Source organism: Patella vulgata, chromosome 2 (genome assembly GCF_932274485.2).
Source record: "Patella vulgata chromosome 2, xgPatVulg1.2, whole genome shotgun sequence".
Classification (NCBI taxonomy): domain Eukaryota; kingdom Metazoa; phylum Mollusca; class Gastropoda; family Patellidae; genus Patella; species Patella vulgata.
Window position 1 is genome coordinate 280670 of NC_065880.2, and position 18481 is coordinate 299150.

The 18481-nt window shown below is 37.1% G+C and overlaps 1 long non-coding RNA gene across 2 annotated transcripts; it reads left to right on the top strand.

Moving 5' to 3' along the window:
• The first annotated feature begins 4819 nt into the window (after window positions 1-4819).
• On the top strand, window positions 4820-16281 carry LOC126811283 (uncharacterized). 2 transcript variants are annotated; one of them, XR_007675511.2, is made up of 3 exons: window positions 4820-5285; window positions 10750-10844; window positions 15817-16281. It is a non-coding gene; the product is annotated as an uncharacterized LOC126811283 (long non-coding RNA). The 2 variants fall into 2 exon arrangements; XR_008786162.1 differs by lacking the exon at window positions 4820-5285 and adding an exon at window positions 8651-8787.
• Window positions 16282-18481: the final 2200 nt, after the last annotated feature.

The following is an 18481-nucleotide window of genomic DNA, read 5'->3' on the forward strand; positions in this document are numbered from 1 at the left end:
ATGGGCAGCCATTTTGTCCTGCAGTTTTCGTCCGATTTTCACGAAATTCGAACTCAACCATCATAAAGGTGTAACGGTGATATATTCAAACGTTTTTTTTAAATTGGAATAAAATTGTGACCTCCATGACCATAGGGTCCACAAGCAAAATCAAACATGATTTTTTGTACAATCAGGGGCCATAATCCAGGAAGCTGCGGTCCGATATGTGTGAATATCTTTGGGTTATAAACTTACATTTCAAATTTCAACATAATCAGATAAAAATTGTGAGCTCTATAGGGTCCACAAGCTAAAAACACGATTTTTCGTACAATAATGGGCCATAATCCACGAAGTTACAGTCTGATCCACGCCAATATCGAAAGCAACCGAGATCTTAGGGAGACAAACCTATATTTCATGTCTCGTTGGAATCGGATAAAAATTGTGAACTGTAAAGTGGGCACAAACAGTTGTGGACGGCAGGGCTCTATAAAAGTTGAGTGTGCCTGCGCACACACTTGAAAATGGCCTGCAGGGTCATACTGAAACACAGGGATGTAGCCATGATTTGGTGAGTGGTGTATAAATATATCTGGCGAGCGGAGCGAGTGCCAAAATTTTTTGGGAGGGGGGCGTGGTCTTTTATGAAAATAAACCCTTCTGGGTGTATTTTCAGAGCATCTGCTGCCTTTTGTATTTGGTTCAGTGCAAATCAAATTTCCATTTATATATTCAAATTTTACCAAATTCACTTAATTTTCATCAATGATACAGGGATCTAAAAACTTTTTGACACCACCCGACCAAGCATAAAATTGTCCCACCCCACTCTGTTTCTCTGGATAGTTGAGGACCTTTCGGTATTTGTTGTTTTGTTGGATTTTTTTTTCAAATATTACTTTATTACTTTGAGATTAAAAATTAAAATGATTCTTAAAACGGGTAAGAAATAAAATAAGAAACATCATGAAAATTTGCAGGCACGTGTTGGACAATTACGACATTCAAACCTGTAACATTGGAGTGCCGTAAATTGGTCTGGGTGACCTATTTAGGGCAAATAAACAAATATAAAGACCGTAGAATAATTGTAAAATGAATATACCTAGGCCTACACATCTTCTAAGTATAAATAAACAAAATACCAATACATCTTTCTTTAAACTAATTTGGGATGATAGGGTTTACTACGGCACACAAAAATAAATTATGCCGTGACAGACATGGTTTGCGTACATCGGCTTTTACCATGGCTTTGCCGTTTAATTGCCGTGGTAAATTTTGAGCGCCGAGTTTGTGTACAGAGAAGGACGAAGGGGTTTAAATACGACTGGGCGGCTTTCTTCGATTTTTTCTTTGTGCTGGGCGGCAAAAAATAGTGCCGAGCGCAGGCGCCGCCGGGGTGGCTACATCTTTAAAGCAATTGTGCCTGCGCACGCCGTGCGCATGAGCGCGGAAATATCGATGCCTGGTGGACGGACGTCCAGACAGGCAGGGGCGACGACAACATACGTCCACATGAACATGTGGGCGTATACCAAGTAAACTTATTCCAAGTAAACTTATATTCATATAAAAACTGTAAAGTAATCTTTGTCACCTGTCTATACAGCTCGTTTATTAACGATATTGTTGATCACAAAAACGAACTGACGGACAACGAACAGGATTATCTCCGAAAATTCAAATATAAAACAAGTCAGTTTTATGGTCTTCCAAAAATCCATAAATCCAAGATGATCAAGGAGTCTATTAAACACCAAAATGCCGAATTCATCAGTGTTTTCCAGACAGGTGATCTTCCATTCAGACCAATAATTGCCGGTCTGTGCTGCCCTACTAATAGACTATCAAATCTTATTGATATCTTACTTAAGCCATACGTGTCAAATGTAAAATCTGTTATTCGGGACGACATAGATTTTGTTAATAGATTGCCCCAAAATCTGAACGATGGCGACGTTTTCGTAACCATGGATGTTTGTAATATGTATGGCAACATCTTCCATGACCTATGCCTTCAGGCCATATTTTTTCGTTGGATAAACATCCTGAATGCAGTCATGAGAGAATTTCAAACAACTTCATCCTCAAAGCAATACGAATCATCCTGACTAACAACACTTTTACATTTGGCGAAACCAATTACAAACAGATTCTTGGTATAGCGATTGGTACCAAAGCGGCACCACAATTAAGTAACTTAACAATGGGATTCCTTGAGGAAAAACTATACTCAATTGTAGAAATTGAACATGGCGTGGATTACAGATTATATTTAGAAAATCAGTTGAAACGATTCCTAGACGATATATTCTGTATTTGGAATGAACGAATTGGCAACATTGCAGATTTGCAAAAAATAATGAATGACTTAGATCTAAATATCAAATTCACAATTGAAACGAACGATCTGCAAATAGCATTCTTGGACGTTCTAGTGAAACGAAGGGGAGAACTCCTTATGACGGATATGTATTCTAAAGAAACAGATACCAAAAACTATCTTTCATATAAATCATGTCACCCACACCATACCAAAAATAATATACCTTTTTCTTTAGCTAGAAAAATATGCACCATTGTGATAGATGAAGACCTCCGGGTTGTCAGATTAGGTGAGCTAAAAAGAAATTTATTGAAACAGTATTACCCCCTCGAGGTAATAGAAGTTGGGATAAATAAGGTATTGGCAATTGATATTCAAACACTGAGGGCTACTAAAGCAAAAGACAGTTCGGATAATATCATTACCTTTGTCGCTACTCATAACCCCCAACATCCCAATTTCTTTAAAACAATGTAAGAGAGCAGGGCAATCCTCCCAGCGGGCACGCAACGTTGTTACAACATTGTGACAACGTCAATATTGGTCGTGACGTTGTACAACGTGTTTTCGACCAATATTCGACGTTGTATTTACGTCATATACAGGTTGTTGACACAACGTTGTCACAACGTCATCAAAACGTTATCAAAACGTCATATACAGGTTGTTGTCACAACGTTGTCACAACATTGTCACAACGTCATCAAGACGTTATTCTAACGTCATATACAGGTTGTTGTCACAACGTTGTCACAACGTTATCAAAACGTCATATACAGGTTGTCGTCACGGCGTTGTTACAACGTTGTCACAACGTTGTAACAACGTCTTCAAAACGTTATCAAAACGTCATATACAGGTTGTTGTCACAACGTTGTCACAACGTCATCAAAACGTTATTCAAACGTCATATACAGGTTGTTGTCACAACGTTATCAAAACGTCATATACAGGTTGTTGTCACAGCGGTTTTACAACTTTGTCACAACGTTGTCACAACGTCTTCAAAACGTTATCAAAACGTCATTATTATACAGGTTGTTCTCACAATATCTCACAACGTTATCAAAACGTCATATACAGGTTGTTGTCACGGCGTTGTTACAACGTGGTCACAACGTTGTCACAACGTCTTCAAAACGTTATCAAAACGTCATATACAGGTTGTTGTCACAACGTTATCAAAACGTCATATACAGGTTGTTGTCACGGCGTTGTTACAACGTGGTCACAACGTTGTCACAACGTCTTCAAAACGTTATCAAAACGTCATATACAGGTTGTTGTCACAACGTTGTCACAACGTTATCAAAACTTCATATACAGGTTGTTGTCACAACGTTGTTAAAACGTTGTCACAACATTGTCATAACGTTATCGAAACGTCATATATAGCAGTTCGAACCTTGACCTCTGATTGTCAAACCAAGGTCACCACGAGACTCCCAGGGGTCAATTTAGTTTAAATAGCCACGACCTCAAGGTCGTCGGATCCGATTTGGGATGGGCGAGTTATCTGCCCTTAGACCACACCGCTGTAATGCTCAGCTATTTCACTTTCTAGGGAAATTTTCCCCAAAAATGTCATCCGATCGCCCCGGGGTTTGGTGACCCGATAGACTGACCCAACATTTGTTCTTCATTTTTTAAAATCGCCAACCAAAAGTCGTGACCTTGACCCGCTAGGGGCCCCGGAAGTATTTTGGTTTTTGAACCCTAGGGGCCCATCTAATAAAGTCAGGACCACTGGACCTTGACCTTCCAAAATGTCATCTTAGTCCACATGACCCCGGTAGGTCAAGGTCATCAGAAAGGGTCAAGGTCACCAAAATATCTACTGAGTTCGATGCTCCCGGGCACATGGTGGGGCCCCTGGTCTGCGCGGCAAATCAAAGGTCATGACCATGGATAGGCAACTCATTGACCTTTCGAATGGGGCCTTGACCTTTGACCTGACCCTTGACCTTGGGATCGAAAAAGTCCCAAAACTTCATGTACCACCCAGATATCACGAATAAATCTCAAGGTCAAAGTCGTGACCCGCACCCGCAAGGTCAATTTTGGGGTTGTAACCTGAGTCAAGGTCATGACATTGCCTGACATTCCCTGTTCCCGGCAGCCATTTAGGTAAAAAGTCACATTCAAAATCCCGAGAGAAAGTGAAAGCGGAACTTTCAGAATGTTATTTGGAAGAAAATATTTTGCTTTCTTGTCAGTCAAATAAAGATCCCCAAATTCGATGATTTTTAAGTATAATAAAACATTTTCACTTTCTTGTCATTGAACACGGCGAATTTGTACTGCATTGATCGCGGATTGAAACATTTCGTCGGGTCCCACTCGGCGGTGTGCGACATCGGTCAGTTATTTGTTTTATAATTTTTCGGAAATCATAATTTCCTTTAATGCATTAAAGTTATTGGTGTACTAAATAGGCAATACTGGCTTGCTTTCATGTTGCTGAGCACACAGGTTGGGAAAGCAAGAAAAGGCGTTTGCGTCCGTCAAGTATTATAAAAATGTATTATGAACTGTAAACGAGATGCCTCTCCCGCACCTAAATGTCGCTGTTTTTACATCCGGTGTTTTTCAATTGAAATAATAACACAAAACACAGAAAATGGTGATTAATGCATATTGTGTAGTGTGCAGCGTTTGCTACACAAATTCAGTGCATAAAACAGGAATTGCAATGCGCTTATCTATAGAAATTGACGTATGATCTTGGGTACAGTTGTATTGGTTAACGACGTAGATCGAGATTTAATAACACAATACAAACTATAATACATTTTATTTAAGGCTTATTGTAAAACAACTAGAAGCTGACAAATATTCCGGTTAATTCTTCAGTAAATTATCTGGTAACACTAGCGGTTTTTTTTCCCGCGGAAACTGATAACGTGACTCTAAATGTTGCCGCGAAAGATGCTTCTGGGACGCCATGTTGGTTTTTTGGTTCGTGCCGAAGGTAAGTTCTATTATTTTAACTCTCAACCGGGTATGTGGAAGGGATATAAAAATGTCAATTGCTTCTTCTAAGGCTAATATAAGATCAGATAAAATTATATTGTATCTTAACACCCCATTAGGCTATTAGAGACAGCATACAAATACAAACAAAACATTAGGCTACCTACGCAACAGCATTATCAATGGCTATAAAACAACAAAAACACCAACTATATTTACATGTATGTAAAACACGCGCACCTATACATACATCATGTAGTAACAGAGACTATTATTATTAAGTTGAATATGAAAGCGCCTCGAATTTGATTACCGGCAATGTAGGTTTGGACTTTGTTGACTACCGCGATGTAAGTGGCGACGTTCATTTCAAAACACACTCAGACTGCAGCTGTGCCGAGTGAATTTCATATTTTTAAGTTATATTTTTAAAATGTATTAAAGTAAAGCTTTAAAATAGATGGTATCTATAAACAGTCCTACCTTGTTACAGAATAATCCTATTATTCCTATAATTCACTATTGCCAGTTGAGAAATTGGCCAAAATATCATTTTCAACTTCTAATTCAAATGTTTGCAGATAGTTTTTCCATGGGGGGGGGGGGGGTAGAACAACAAAGGTGGTAATTGTGTTATTATTTCCGGTGTGAATGATTTTATAAGTGCCATAATGATACCTATGATCCTATAATATTGAGTTGACAGCCTATTGAGCAAAAGATATAGAAATAATTATGTTTTGACTTTCTTAGAAAATATGAAATTCTTGCTTTAACTTTTAAAACTAGCTGGACCAGCTGCATGATTGTGTCAGTCCGCTCAGAATACACGAGTCTAGGCCAAGCGACGTAGAATTTAGAACCGACGTGATCTGCACTTGTCTAGGCTAGACATTTGCGTTGATGTGTTGCGCAAGTAGATCTAACTAAATGAAATCTCTCATCATTAGTTTTTTCATATTACTCATATACATAGCCGTTAAACGAATAATTTGCGACACATAGCAAGCCATTTGATCTATTCTACACGTCACTGGGCTATTTGATTTGACGGAGTTTTGTTACCCACGGCAAAATCTCGATCGACGTAGACTTAACGCAATTTTTATCATTCGGCTTCACTAAACAAATTATTAATAAAAACAGCCGTAGATCGACATCTAAGAGTGCTAATGTAAATTTAATAATACTATTCCGGTATAAAAAAAAAGAAATAATAATAAAAGAATAATGAAATCAATTCAATCTCTTTTAAGTATTTAAATGATCATTTTAAGTAGATACCGTTATATTACTGAGCGCCATGGAAAACGCATCACTTTTTTTCCCAAATATTTTATTACTAGTTGGTTTTGTATGTATAATATTATGCAATACTATGAACTATTGTTTCACACAATGCTCCCAAACGCAAAAAATTTCGGCCCGTGTGCACAAAAAAAAATTGCATGAGATGCACATGAAAAACCCAATATTCACCTGCAGCATTGTGTGTGAGCCTTTTAAAAACATGTTTTCAACTTAATGTGCTGTACATGAACTGTGAAACGTGAATTTATCGTAATTTGTTGTTGGACGTGTGAAGGAATCGAGCTAGAGATGCCGAGACTTACTGAAAATCAACGGAATGAAGCCATGGGAATGTCCAGGGCTGGCATGTCTACGCGTGCTATTATTGCCAGACACCTCAATTGTCATCAGTCCACTACTGTAAGGTTGGTGGAACGTATTCGAGTTACTGGATCAACGCGTGACCGTCAACGTCCTGGTCCACAACGCGTTACAACCCAGGCTCAAGACCGCTACATCCGGGTCACTCATCTGCGTGACAGATTCTGCCCAGCGACTCAAACATGTGCGGCAGTCGTCGAAAGACAAGGACCAGTAAGTGCCAACACCGTAAGACGTCGTCTAAGAGAAGTAGGACTCGACGACGACCTTATGTTGGAGCTATCCTTAGGGATCATCACCGTCAGCGGCGTTTGATATGGGCTCAAGGACACACCAGACATGGAGAAGAGTAGACTGGCAAAGTGTGCTCTTCAGTGATGGGAGTCGCTTTCATCTTTATCACGCTGATGGCCGTCAACGTGTGTGGAGACGTCTTGAGGAACGTCTTGCAGACTGCTGCGTCTTCGAAACGAATCGATGGGGTGGGGGAAGTGTAATGATGTGGGGAGGCTTCACATTTCATCACCGGACCGCCCTACACATTTGCAGGGGTCGCGTTAATGCTGTAGCCTACCGTGATGATGTCTTGCAACCAATTGTTGTTCCGATGTTTCGAGCGCACCCACAACTTCAGCACTTCCAACAGGATAATGCACGTTCGCATACCGCCCGTTTTAATATGGACTTCCTGGCTGCTAACAACATCAATGTCTTGAACTGGCCAGCCATGTCTCCGGACATGGCACCAATAGAACATGTCTGGGATGAGATTGGACGCCGTCTGTATCGGAGACCACAGATGCACACCATTGCTGCTTTAGAAGCTGCTCTTGTCCAAGAATGGAACAATTTGCCCCAGGCCTTCTTTCAAACATTGGTTAATTCCATGCGACGTCGCTGCACAGCGTGCGTAAAAGCCCGTGGAGGACACACGCGCTACTGACATCTGTGTCGTTCTTTTGGTTTTGACCCCTCTGACTTTGTACCGTTGATTACAGATTAAACATCCATAAGTGTGTTGTTATTGATGTGTTCCCATTTGAATATTGTTCACAATAAGAAGCAAAATAAATAAGATATGTTTACAGGATCATTTTGTTATACGAAAAACTAAGTGATGCGTTTTCCATGGCGCTCATTATATATAAGTGTGAAACCTGGCCATTATTTAATTAATTACAGTTCTAAGTGAATCCCAGCAAGCACAAAATATTTCAAAAACGTTTTTTGTTTTTGTTTTTGTTATTTTTCTTGTTTCTAAAAGGTTATGTAAAAAAAAAAAATATTTATTAAACGTTTTTTAAATGTTTTAAGTGTAAGTTTTTCAGAAGTTTTCGATAAATATTGATAAAAATGTTTAATATAATATGTTTAGATAACGTTCATAATTGATGTTTTCTTACAAAATTTTCCATTAAAACGTAGTACCGTAAATATGATTTTTTTAAACGTTTATGAACCGTTTATAAAGAACCCGCAATGAATAAGTAACAATTACCTATACACGCCATTTGAAAAAAAATATTTTTTAAAAAACATTTATTAAACGTTTATTACACCTTTAAAACTTAATTACGTTCGTAACTTAATTGCAAAATATCTATATTTAATGTACCGGTATATAAAAAAAAACCAATAAAGGTCAAGATTAATTATCTTATACATATTTTTTTTTAAAACACACCCAAGGTTGACAGTTGGCCCAATCAAATTTAAACATCTTTCCGCCAAAAAGGAATCCCAGCCAAACCTGCATGGCTGCTTTTATAGAGCTGTGATAAACTGTCGAGTTTTATAAGTTGCTAGAAGGCGTAACAGTTGAGAATTAGGTATGTTACGATTAATTAATATTTTGTGTCCATTTAGAAATAATTATGATATAAAAGAATTAAATGTTTCGGTAATTGTAGATTATTTTCTACTGGTGCCATTTCCACGTAGTCGAACTTCTATTGTCATTTCATTATTGAACCCTCCTTGCAAAGTAAATTGAGTATTTTAAATATGTTTTATTATCTCTTAAATGATTTATTTTAGTTCTGAAACTTTAGTGTTTTTATTTTATAATTGTATTGCATTTTAATCATTTAGTTTTTGGTCATTTGCTATGTCTGGATTTGGAAAGAGCTATTTCAATCTATGTCTGGAATTGGAAGGGGCCATTTCAATATTTATAGTATTGTATAATGGACTTTCCCATTATCTATTATCTTTAAATTTATAGGGTAACCAATTTCATGAATTGTTTAGATAAGTTGATACTACCCCAAGCTTTGCAGGGAGTGTTAATAATAATGTAACGTGTACAAAACTTCGAGCGGGAATTAATAAGACATTAATTTCCCGTGATATATTACAAATGACAAATGCTATATGAACTTTGTGCTGTATGAACTATTTATATAGTCTTTAGTGAATGAAAACATTTTGGCTACCATTCCTGGTTTTGAATGTCAAATATGATATGAAAACGAATATCGGTTTGTAATTTTTTTAACCGTTTCACCAGTAGTAACCGATGAACGGTTAACCAAGTCGCTGTATACATCTTAATTATTAGGCAACCAAGTCTACGATCTTAATTAAAAAGATAGGTTGACATGCAACAAAACATATATGCTCTGAAAATTAAATCTTGTACTTTGTCGATCTACGGACAGGTGGATATAATGCCGGGCTAGTGCGACTGTTAACACCACAGCTCTTTAATTACATGCTTGTGGGTTTTAGATTTAATTCAAGTGAAGGGTAATTTTATTATTAAATGTACAACATCAATATCCATGAGCATACACCTGCATAATTGAACTGACATTGATTGTAAATATTACAGTGATTGAAATATAATAATATACTAGATGTGTTTCATTTATTTCATGTTATAGCTATAGGTAACCCATCTGATGAGCCTTGGTGGTTACCAGTTTAAAGTCGTATTCTTTCTTTTGAAAACAAATTGATAAAATAATCGTACATTCGTTTTCCAATCGTCTTCGTCTTAAAGGAGTCAAGTCTCTAACTCAATATCAACCACAGTCTTCGACATTGCAACCATGGGACTCATTGTTTAATTAAACCCAACATCAATGTTGTAACCGTGAAAAGATGGGCTTCTAATGTCCAATATTTAACACAAAGTTAAAGTTTTGAAATTGCCACACGAATCGCGCGCAAGAATGCTTTCAAATTTCATTTGTAATAGAGAGACTCGAAGAATGAAGTTAAATATACCCAAGAGAATACTATATGCGGGTGTAAACTTGAATAACCAGACGCCAAAGACTGGCATTCAATTTGGACTCTTCGCGTATGGGGGGTTGGATGGCCGAATGGTTAGCACGCGCACGCTGTATCATACGGTCTGTCATTGAGTCAACTGGCGGGGTTTCGATTCCCCGGTTGTACGTGACAAGGAGTTTGGTCGCCTGTCTAACCTGGTGGGTTTTCTCCGGGTCCTCCGGTTTCCTCCCACTGCTAAAAAGACCCCTACGCGCTAGCGAATTATTGAAATAAAATTGAACCATGTGTTAGTCCCGAAATGACCAAGTTTGTGTCAAGTGGACGTTAAACCCCATTTCTCTCTCTCTCTTGGCGTATTTCGCCGAACATAACTGATTAGACATTACAGTAAAAACAGAAACGATTGAATGTAAATCAGTTAATATACAAACATATTACATTATTATATGCGTTGCAACCCATTTATGTCCATATCTAGGTGTCAAGGAATGGAAAGTCAAAATTCGTGGTATTGTCAAATGCATAAACAGTATGTCTTTTTATTTTAACAGGTTGATGTCTAATTCCCTAATGGCCCAATTTAATTTAAAGGGAAATAAAGGGAGGCGGTCCATAATGGACTTAGAAATTTACAAAGTTGTCCGAGGTTTGTTTTTATCATACTCAATTTACGAACATATCCTTAAATATCTGATAATCAAACATGGTATGGGCATACACGAGTTTTTATTACTTCATCGATGAGTGTTGATCTTTTTATACGCCGACATTGAAATGTGGTCGTATATTGTCCTCGCCCCCGTCCGTTCGTCCGTCGGTCCGGCGTCCACAATTGCTTGATCACTTCAAAAAATCTTAGGGACGCTCTAGAGGCCAAAGTTAATATCCGATTGACTTTAAATTTATACACAGTGTTTAAGGTCATGAGACGAAGAAGCCTATTGATTTTCAGCGATTTCCGATAATTACTGCCAGAGTTATGGTCCTTGATCACTTCAAAAAATCTTGTGGACGCTCTAGAGGCCAAACTTAATATCCGATTGACTTTAAATCTATACACAGTGTTTAAGGTCATGAGACGAAGAAGCCTATTGATTTTCGGCGATTTCCGATAATTACTGCCAGAGTTATGGCCCTTGATCACTTCAAAATATCTTGTGGACGCTCTAGAGGCCAAAGTTAATATCCGATTGACTTAAAATTTATATACAGGGTTTAAGGTCATGAGACGAAGAAGCCTATTGATTTTCAGCGATTTCCGATAATTACTGCCAGAGTTATGGCCCTTGATCACTTCAAAAAATCTTGTGGACGCTCTAGAGGCCACAGTTAATATCCGATTGACTTTAAATTTATACACAGTGTTTAAGGTCATGAGACGAAGAAGCCTATTGATTTTCAGCGATTTCCGATAATTACTGCCAGAGTTATTGCCCTTGATCACTTCAAAAAATCTTGTGGACGCTCTAGAGGCCAAACTTAATATCCGATTGACTTTAAATTTTATACACAGTGTTTAAGGTCATGAGACGAAGAAGCCTATTGATTTTCAGCGATTTCCGATAATTACTGCCAGAGTTATTGCCCTTGATCACTTAAAAAAATCTTGTGGACGCTCTAGAGGCCAAAGTTAATATTCGATTGACTTTAAATTTATACACAGTGTTTAAGGTCATGAGACGAAGAAGCCTATTGATTTTCAGCGATTTCTGATTATTACTGCCAGAGTTATGGCTTTTGATCACTTCAAAAAAATCTTGTGGACTCTCTAGAGGCCAAAGTTATTATATCCTATTGACTTTAAATTTATACACAGTGCTTAAGGTCATGAGACGAAGAATCCTATTGATTTCCAGCAATTTACGATAATTACTGCCAGAGTTATGGCCCTTGATCATTTTGAAAAATCTTGTGGACGCTCTAGAGGCCAAAGCTAATAACCGATCGACTTTAAATTTACACATAGTGTTTAAGATCATGAGACGAAGAAGCCTATTGATTTTCAGCGATATCCGATAATTACTGCCAGAGTTATGGCCCTTGATCACTTCAAAAAATCTTGTGGACGCTCTAGAGGCCAAAATTAATATCCGATCGATTTTAAATTTATACACAGTGTTTAAGGTCATGAGACGAAGAAGCCTATTGATTTTCAGCGATTTCCGATAATTACTGCCAGAGTTATGGCCCTTGATCACTTCAAAAAATCTTGTGGACGCTCTAGAGGCCACAGTTAATATCCGATTGACTTTAAATTTATACACAGTGTTTAAAGTCATGAGACGAAGAAGCCTATTGATTTTCAGCGATTTCCGATAATTACTGCCAGAGTTATTGCCCTTGATCACTTCAAAAAATCTTGTGGACGCTCTAGAGGCCAAACTTAATATCCGATTGACTTTAAATTTTATACACAGTGTTTAAGGTCATGAGACGAAGAAGCCTATTGATTTTCAGCGATTTCCGATAATTACTGCCAGAGTTATTGCCCTTGATCACTTAAAAAAATCTTGTGGACGCTCTAGAGGCCAAAGTTAATATTCGATTGACTTTAAATTTATACACAGTGTTTAAGGTCATGAGACGAAGAAGCCTATTGATTTTCAGCGATTTCTGATTATTACTGCCAGAGTTATGGCTTTTGATCACTTCAAAAAAATCTTGTGGACTCTTTAGAGGCCAAAGTTATTATATCCTATTGACTTTAAATTTATAAACAGTGCTTAAGGTCATGAGACGAAGAATCCTATTGATTTCCAGCAATTTACGATAATTACTGCCAGAGTTATGGCCCTTGATCATTTTGAAAAATCTTGTGGACGCTCTAGAGGCCAAAGCTAATAACCGATCGACTTTAAATTTACACATAGTGTTTAAGGTCATGAGACGAAGAAGCCTATTGATTTTCAGCGATATCCGATAATTACTGCCAGAGTTATGGCCCTTGATCACTTCAAAAAATCTTGTGGACGCTCTAGAGGCCAAAATTAATATCCGATCGATTTTAAATTTATACACAGTGTTTAAGGTCATGAGACGAAGAAGCCTATTGATTTTCAGTGATTTCCGATAATTACTGCCAGAGTTATGGCTCTTGATCACTTCAAAAAATCTTGTGGACGCTCTAGAGGCCAAAGTTAATATCCGATTGACTTTAAATTTATACACAATGTTTAAGGTCATGAGACGAAGAAGTCTATTCATTTTCAGCAATTTCCGATAATTACTGCCAGAGTTATGGCCCTTGATCACTTCAAAAAATCTTGTGGACGCTCTAGAGGCCAAAGTTTATATCCGATTGACTTTAAATTTTATACACAGTGTTTAAGGTCATGAGACGAAGAAGCCTATTGATTTTCAGCGATTTCCGATAATTACTGCCAGAGTTATTGCCCTTGATCACTTAAAAAAATCTTGTGGACGCTCTAGCGGCCAAAGTTAATATTCGATTGACTTTAAATTTATACACAGTGTTTAAGGTCATGAGACGAAGAAGCCTATTGATTTTCAGCGATTTCTGATTATTACTGCCAGAGTTATGGCTTTTGATCACTTCAAAAAAATCTTGTGGACTCTCTAGAGGCCAAAGTTATTATATCCTATTGACTTTAAATTTATACACAGTGCTTAAGGTCATGAGACGAAGAATCCTATTGATTTCCAGCAATTTACGATAATTACTGCCAGAGTTATGGCCCTTGATCATTTTGAAAAATCTTGTGGACGCTCTAGAGGCCAAAGCTAATAACCGATCGACTTTAAATTTACACATAGTGTTTAAGGTCATGAGACTAAGAAGCCTATTGATTTTCAGCTATATCCGATAATTACTGCCAGAGTTATGGCCCTTGATCACTTCAAAAAATCTTGTGGACGCTCTAGAGGCCAAAATTAATATCCGATCGATTTTAAATTTATACACAGTGTTTAAGGTCATGAGACGAAGAATCCTATTGATTTTCAGCAATTTCCGATAATTACTGCCAGAGTTATGGCCCTTGATCACTTCAAAAAATCTTGTGGACGCTCTAGAGGCCAAAGTTAATATCCGATTGACTTTAAATTTATACGCAGTGTTTAAGGTCATGAGACGAAAAAGCCTATTGATTTTCAGCAATTTACGATAATTACTGCCAGAGTTATGGCCCTTGATCACTTTAAAAAATCTTGTGGACGCTCTAGAGTCTAAAGTTAATATCCGATTGACTTTAAATTTATACACAGTGTTTAAGGTCATGAGACGAAGAAGTCTATTCATTTTCAGTGATTTTCGATAATTACTTCCAGAGTTATGGCCCTTGATCACTTCAAAAAAACCTTGTGGATGCTCTAAAGGCTAAAGTTAATCTCATTGACTTTAAATTTATACACAGTGTTTGAGGTCACGAGGCGAAGAATCCTATTGATTTTCAAAGATTTCTGATAATTACCGCCAAAGTTATGGCCCTTGATCACTTTGAAAAATCTTGGGGACGCTCTAGAGGCCAAAGTTAATATCCGATTGACTCCAGATTGATACACAGAGTTTAAGATCTTGAGGCGAACAAGTATATTGATTTTCAATGAATTTTTATGACTTGAAACAGCTAAATCCATGATACAGTATTAAAAGTTTTGTATACAAAACGTTAGCATGGGGCAGAACTTTATAAAAACCTAACAAATTCTAATGGTTTTCTGAGTTGTTGCTCTTAATCAGATTTTAGTGTATTATAAATGTTTCATTACCGAAAAAAGTAAAAATATGTGACAACTGTTGTTGACTGCCTGGACGATTTAGCTACTGTGGGCGTATGTTTCGTTGCCTGGCAACCTATCTTTATGACTTGGACAGCTAAATCCATGATACAGTATTAAAAGTTTTGTATACAAAACGTTAGCATGGGGCAGAACTTTATAAAAACCAAACAAATTCTAATGGTTTTCTGAGTTGTTGCTCTTAATCAGATTTTAGTGTATTATAAATGTTTCATTACCGAAAAAACTAAAAATATGCGACAACTCTTGTTGACCGCCCGGACGATTTAGCTGCTGTGGGCGTATGTTTCGTTGCCTGGCAACCTATCTTTTTTGTAATTTAACACCCATGCCTTTCTTACACGTACAAATTTATGGAGAATATGAAAGTAATAACACAAGCGATGTCTCATATAGAATGTGTTATTGGGTCATATATAATATAATTCATATGGGGTTTAACGTCCTACTGTTCTGCTCAGACTAGGCTAATGAAGATGGGCATGCGCTATACCGCGTGCAATGAAGGAAAAATTTGCCCGGGCAGCGGCACTATGGCCTACTCTTATATCGAATTCCAACTGCCAAGAGATCTTTTACTTGCACGTCAATGTGTACACGAGGCCTCGGTTTTTCATACCATCCAAACGACTAACAGTTGTCCTTGTCAGGCCTACTGAACTTTCTCGGCAAATGTAGGGATCGAAAATGCGACCTCCAGACAAGCGAGCCAGCGTTTTACCCAATAAGCCACCTTTGGTCCATAATTCATGGGATGCAGAATTATCTGTTACAGCTTCAGGACCACCTTTTTGATCGGACTGAATTATATAATTTACAAAATTTGACAGAGTAAATATACAGTTTTTTGTATTCTTCAGATAGTGTAATGATCAGTCAGCCGAGCTGCAATGAAGCCGAGATAATAACAGCAGTTTCGGCTCATCTAAAATATGAGCCGGACAGAAGAGGGACCAATTAAGTACATGTACAGTTTAAATTTGTTTATTACATGTCATATTTTATTATAATCTTTATAAGCCATTTTAAGTTCTTTTATCATCCATTTAATTTTATTTTATTTTCTATGTGTGATGTCCACAAAATGTTAACTGCGCCATTGAGCATTGAGTGTTTTATATTGGTAATAGGCGCATTATAAATAATAAATTATTATTATTATTACAGTACCAATTGCATTAAAATTACTTTCTCATTTTTAGCAATATCATTCATTACCCATTACATTGAAAGTAAATAATTACATTTTATTACTATTTAAAGATTAGTGCTAATTTAGCATTTAATCAATCAGATTTAAAGACATGCATACCATTGGATAGTTCGCACTGATGTTTATATATATATTCATATCTTTCTCATTTTATTTATTTGTGTATATATGCTTGAAAACGACTTGTGAAATCTTGTTGAAACGTTGCAGTGAAATAAACCATAGTAATTGTTATTCCATAAAAGTGCGTTATTTGATTATGTTCTAATTACTAAATGCCATTCAAAGAATGCGCCATTAAATGTAATTGAAATGTAATTGACCATTACATGATTTTCGGAATGTAATTAATTACATTTCCATTACTCATTACTTTTGAAATCTTCCATTACTCATTACATGACCATTACTTAAAATTTAATGATCAGATTCTATTACCTTTACCCATTACTGCAAAGTTATACGACTCTAGCATTAATATTGACTGTAATATAATCGTTTGAATTGAATGTTTTGAAACTACGTACTGTCCTATTAATTGATACTGATTTTATTCAGAAAGAAGCAATTAGATTGGTTGTGATGGGACACAATAACTTTGATTCTAATTGAGTGAGGGTGTTGAAACTTCGCGTATCGTTTCACTATGTCAAAACCGTGGCCCAAATCTGTCGGGCATTTAAGCACCCCCCCCCCCCTTCCCCGAACACACACCTAATTTAACTTCCATCGTGCCCGGCCGCCTATTCCCGTCTTCGTTAGTCCAGTGGGGGCAGAACTGTAGGGAGTTCGGATGGGGCTTATACTGGGTTTTATACAACCTCAAAACAACAAATTCTGACGTCGTGACAACTTTTCGCCAACCACCACACAACGTTGAAAAACAACAAATTCTGACGTCGTGACAACTTTTCGTCAACCACCACACAACGTTGTGACAATGTTGCTTGAACGTCCGTACAGCGTTGTCACAACTTTTCGTCAACCACCACACAACGTTGTGACAATGTTGCTTTGACGTCCGTACAACGTTGTCACAACTTTTCGTCAACCACCACACAACGTTGTGACAATGTTGCTTTGGCGTCCGTACAACGTTGTCACAACTTTTCGTCAACCACCACACAACGTTGTGACAATGTTGCTTTGACGTCCGTACAACGTTGTCACAACGTAAGAGTTTGTTGCAAAACAACCTACAGCTGACCTATTTCAGACGTTGTGATACAACCCCTGAACAATGTTGTCACAACGTTGTGTGCCCGCTGGGCTGGCATCAAACGACAACCTCAGAACGAAATTTGATAATGTTCAATTCATTAAATCACAAAGACAGCCACCTAATCTGAAACGCCTCCTAACCAAAGAAAAATTCAATTCATCTATCACAAGGACCGGCTTTTATGTATCTAAATGCCTGGATCTTCGATGTAAATGTTGTGACCATATTACGCCAAATAGCAAATATCATTTTCCTAAGTTTACATTTAGTGTCAACGACAATATGAATTGTGACACAAAAAATCTCATATATGTCTTGACTTGCAATGGGTGTTTAAATTTTTACATAGGGGAGACGTCCACTCATCTACGGGATAGAGTGCGCACTGCGCAACCATCGACGGGATTGTAATATTGAAAATGGGCCCTTATTTGTAAATAGACATATCTTTAAATGTGCACAACACCTACAAGTAAAATTCCAAATTTTCCCTTTTTATAAAATGAATGTCGATGACACCACGAAAAGGAAATTAAGTAACAATTGGCCATTAGCCTCATTAATTTTCTTAATCCCACGATTATCTTCCAGTCATTGTTCATAAATTGAACCCATATACTATAGATTAACACGTGTGTACATGTTTTCTATTAGTTAACGATATAATGTAACCATAGACAATGGTAACTAAAACCACAGTGTTACTATGTAAATATGTATAAATATACTATACTGTCCATCTTTATACAATGACATTATTTATGAATAGTCCCAAGACGGACAAAAAGTACTTTAAAATGTTAAAATGTTATTAAACCAGTGTTGAAATCAGTTTGTGTCGGCATACCTTTTTTATCTTTTCATCATTTACCGTGAAACAAAGTCGTGCAGCTAATAATTTTGGATATATATATATATATATATATATTTCACCCATGATATATCGCATTTGTACATTAGGTATTTGCTTGAAAACTACCTGAGAAATGTTGTTGAAAAGTTGCAGTATAATAAACCAAGTGATTGTATCCACCACACTAGGTGTTCTAGTAATATATCATAAATCAATTGGTAAATAACTCTCAAGAAT